We start from the raw sequence: 4,987 nt of genomic DNA, 5'->3' as shown, positions 1-4,987 counted from the left end.
AACCCTCTGAGTTTAAATTTAATTTTATTTAATTTAATTCTCTGAATAAAAATGACTATTGAATAAGAGTTTAGTCTGCCTCATTTTTAGGCCCTAGTTTCCCAGGTTCACATGGCTGAAGAGAGCAATAAACATTTATTAATCTTAATTTGTGAATTATAAATCCAGTTATCTTTTAAAAATAATGTATACATAACTCTCCCCTTCAACATATGATTGCATCATTACCAACTAACATTAAAACATAGGCATTCTGAAAAATCTATTATGAAGAATTCAAATATCTATGGAGGTTAATTTCTTAGACACATAAACATATAGAAACCCCCAAAGAGTTAAGACAATTTATGTAGAATAATTGCTGCTTTGCTATTGCTTTGCCACAGAGCAGAGTTGCTTCATCAAGAGAACAATATGTCAACTAATTCTTTTGAAATATGTTATTTAATTTAAAATGAAGCAGCCATATTATTATACTACAAGAGTGGTTTGATTTAGATGTGTTTGTAGTATAACAAATCAAAGAAGGGTTTTTGTGCCTTATTCCATGTGCTCTATTAGGCCAATAAAAGCATCTTTGGGAAGGTCAGTACAATTGATTTATCTTCCATAAGCCAAGTAGATACTGGAATATGTTTCTCTCTGTGATTTGATAAATTGTAGTTGACCTCTGAAAGCTAACTATGAATTTTGTGTATATATTCCAGTTCTTTACAAGTAAGAATACTAATATAGGGAAACCAGAGGGAGAAAGCTGAATTTGAATTCTTCCATGGCCTATATTTACTTATTGAATTGGTATATTTCAGTGTGCCAATAATCGATAATTAAGTCACAGAGTCCTTCTTCCAATATGCTGTCACGCATTATATTCTCAATAATTTCTTGATAATTGTGTTCAAATATGCAAAAAGGTGTGTGCTTCTGTCTATTTAGAGCAAATTATTTATTAAAGAGCTTATGCTTTATTTTTTAAATTTGTTGTAAGTGTGTGTTAGAGGTAGCATGTACATGAATCATTGTAAGTATGGAGGTCAAAAGATAACTTCAGGAACTGTTTCTCATGTGCCACACATTTCTTTAGAATAAGCCTCAGGTTGTCAGGTTTAAGAGTGAGTGCCTTGACCCGCTCCCTCCCCCAACAAAATCACTATCACAGTGTGTGCTTTCAACACATACTTTTAAGTGTGTGTGTTTGTGTGTATATATATATATATATATATATATATATATATGTGTGTGTGTGTGTGTGTGTGTGTATGTATACCTTTAATATATATATTAAAAGTTTATGAAGAATGGTGTTTTTTTAAGGCTTCAAATGTATTTTAATAAGGTGATGCGGCATTACTGCTTCATTTCTCAGAAAAATTTCAAATTGAAGGTATCAGGAACAAATCAAACATAGTAAGTACACCAATAAAAAAATGCACAGTGTAACTACCTAAGATAGGCATGGCTAAGAGCTACTGTCAGACCTTCAACACACAGCAATCCTGTTCCCAAGATTGTACTAGGCCTATCAAGAAAAGCTGTGAACAGCAATATCAGACAGAAAAGGGCATTCATTCTTGAGTAGTCCTTACCCAAGAAAAACATGAAGGCAAGTTAACACAAGACTTTCTTTTTAAAAAGATATACTAAAATGAAAACCTCTAAGAGAAAATGTCTTCCTTAGGACATGAAGGGGTTATATATGAGATATAACAGAACCGTATGCATATTGTAACCTCTGCGGACATTTGTCTGAATTCTCACCTGGGAGTGAATGGAGGAATTGGGCTAGGTCATTGGAGGATGTTTAGATTTTGTGGTATATATATGGCAGTGTCTCTGGGGTTGAGGGGAATAAAGATGAAAAAGTAATTAAAACATGATGAATGAAGGGGGAGGGATGGAAGAAAGCAAGGAAGGAAAGAAGGAAACAGGAATGATCAAGATTAATGGAGCTCTCTGAGTTCACTTTGCTATGGTTCAAGGCCCTCAACAATCAACACATTTCAGGAATGCACCAGACAGACTTGAGAAAGCAATATACCACAGACTTTGATTTGTTAAATAACACCCCTCCCTTGCCCTCTGCCTCCAAGCATACTCCCTAGAGTATTACAGGCAGGGAAGGCCTATCTATTGGGAAGAACCCCTAACACTTTTCCAGGGTAGAATTCTGGCTAGTCCAAAAAGAACCTTCTTTTAAGGGTTGCGGGAAACTAGACATTGCTACTTTTATTGAGTATCGGCGGCGTTTATTTGGAGCAAATTCAGCTCCAGGAGCTGGACGGTTGAAAGCAGGAGGATTTCCACCAATTGCTCCAATTCCTTCCATTGTAGCAGCTTGCCCGAAATGTTCAGTTGTTGGTGGGGTCAATCCCAAAGTTCCATCTGGCATCATAGTGGCAGGTACTGGAGGAGCTGGGGTACCAGTTGGCACAGGAGCAGGGGCATGGCGCCTCTATTGTTTATGCCCATAGGACCTCCCATAGCCATTTGGCCCATCCGAATCTCTTGTTCTCTCGCATCAGGGAAGGTTCCCTTGAATCCTTCTTGCTGTCGCCGCATCATTTCTTCTTGTTGCCGCCGCATTTCTTCCTCACGGCGTCTGCGTTCCTCTTCCTTCCTGAGCTCTAGCTGCCTTCGTTTCTGAACCTCTTGGTTATGCAGCTGCTCCATTCTCCGAAGTTCTTGACGCCTCATCAAATCCTGCCTCATTAGCATAACCTGGTGCTCATGGCGTGCTGCCTTCATCTCCATCTCCAGCTTCTCACGAGCCTCCTTGATGTTGCGGTCCACTTGATCCTGCTGCTGCTTCTCCATCTCAATGAGTGCCTTCCAGCGCATGGCATACTTATACTCAAAGGACCCCGGCTGTGCAAATCTGGGTGGCTGTTCTCGCTCCTTGTGAAATTGCTGGTTTTTTATAACCAGCTTCTCTGGAAGTCCCTCCTCATCATCTAACTGGTCCATAGGCTCCACAGTCACAGGCTGAGGAAATGTGGTTAGCAAGAAGGAGCCTTCACTGCATCTATCCAGAGCTTTCCGAGCAGCTGGCTTCCCTGAGAACTCAACAATGCCTTTCCCTGAGGGCCTTCCTCGGTCATCCACAATGACCACAGCCCTCTCCACCTGGCCAAACACAGAAAAGGCTTCTTCCAGCAGTTTGTTGGACACATACTGAGGAAGGTTGCGGACTGTAAGGGATGCACTATGACAGGCAAAGCGCACACGTAGCTGCTTTCCACGGAGTGGCATATTATCCAACTCCACTTTGGCAATTTCCGCTAGGGTTCGTGTTTCCAAGCGAATAAAGCCAAAGCCTTTATCCTTATGAATGAAAACCTCGCCTGCTTTCCCGTATTTCTCAAAAAGTTTCCTCATTTCCTCCTCAGTGATGTCAGGAGGAAGATTGCCCACAAAGAGACGGCTTCGTTGGGTGAAAGTCTTCTCTCCTGGTTTCCTAAAGTTCTTCAGGTCAATGATTAAACCTTCATTCTGGCTGCTGGACTGCTGTCCATTTGCCGGTATTGGTGGGGGTGGTTGCTGCTGCTGCTGCTGATGGTGCTGCTGGTGTTGATGTTGTTGATGGTGCTTCCTTGGAGTATGGTTCTGCTTCTCCAAGTTAAAGGTTTTATTGCTCTGCATGTTTGCACCCTTGACTTCGATTTGAGCACAGCAAAGTGTCTGTCTCCCAATCCTCTCTAACCCCGACTTCCTCTGCCCACAGTTCTTTGCTCAGAGTAACGGCGACGCTGCACGGCCTCCACCGTCCCCAAGAATGGTTTTAATTAAAACATAGTGACAAAAGTTTAGAGCCATTAAGCATACTCCATTTAAACATTTTGTCAACAGAAAGAATTTTCTTGTCAATACTGATTTAGAATACTGCATAATATTTGATTAATGAAAGTGTGCTAAATAAAATGGTCTTTAGAAAGGAGTAGATGCAAAAGAAACTTTGTGATGGAATAAGTAGAAACTATGGGGGAAACTGTTTCATGCAGTGGAAGCCATGATGAATGGAATCTTCATGTTCATTGCAATTCAAGGGATTTACAATTATACAAGTTCAGGTTAAGATTAGAAAAATATTTATTTTATTTATTGTTTTTAATTATTTTATTTTAGCTTGATTTTTCAAGATAGGGTTTCTCTGTAGCTTTGGTGCTTGTCCTGGAACTAGCTCTTGTAGTCCAGGAAGGCCTCAAACTCACAGAGATCTGCGTACCTCCTCCTCGTGAGCGTTGCTATTAAAGGCATGCACTTTTGCTGCTAACATTGTAAAGCTAAAGTCCTTTAAGAAAGGCAGGATATTTGAATAAAATTCATGTTATGTATAATTAGAACTGTTAAGCTTAGCATGGCATAATAGCAGGAGAACTGAGCACTGAGAACATTGATACATGATGCTCATTTATTTTCCACAATCACAAGAGTCGTTTGAAGGATAAGTAATCTGTTCTTCACGCAAAAAAATTCAGAGATTGTTACCTTCTCCCTTGTTAATCTTTTTCTTTCTTTCTTGGTACGTTTTTGGAACAGAGCAATTTAGAAATTTGTGCTTAGATATGAAGAAGTCTGAGGAAAAGTAGCATGGTATTAGAAAATGATCTTGTGACGGGGTTAAAACGAGTTAAATGATTCTTGAATAGAAGTGTCAAATATGATGAGAATAAATCCCTTTGTGATTTGATAAATGCACTGCATGCTGTCACAACCTGAGACAATTGTTCATTTCCTTCCACTAAGCTCTTTGAAATGACAATGCACATCGGAACATGTCATGACTCTGTTACCATGTAGTAACTACCTTACCATCTGTAAGCAGATCTCAATATACTCTCAAACGGACTGAAGATAAGTAGACCCAAGCATATACAAACGTTCAAAAATAATAAGGAAAGAACTGTTACAGTAGTATTTTGACTCTGAGGGCTTAAATGAAAAATTACTAACAAGTGAATGTTAATTTTAAATGAGATAACAAGGCAAA

The 4,987-nt window shown here is 39.3% G+C and overlaps 1 pseudogene; it reads right to left on the bottom strand.

Annotated features, from left to right (window-relative positions):
* Positions 1–1,304: 1,304 nt before the first annotated feature.
* Positions 1,305–3,761, bottom strand: LOC125392246 (non-POU domain-containing octamer-binding protein pseudogene; annotated as a pseudogene).
* Positions 3,762–4,987: the final 1,226 nt, after the last annotated feature.

This window comes from Myodes glareolus, chromosome 12 (genome assembly GCF_982192425.1).
Source record: "Myodes glareolus chromosome 12, mMyoGla1.1, whole genome shotgun sequence".
Classification (NCBI taxonomy): domain Eukaryota; kingdom Metazoa; phylum Chordata; class Mammalia; order Rodentia; family Cricetidae; genus Myodes; species Myodes glareolus.
The sequence above is the reverse complement of the archived record's forward strand: the minus strand, read 5'-3'. Positions and strand labels throughout refer to the sequence as shown.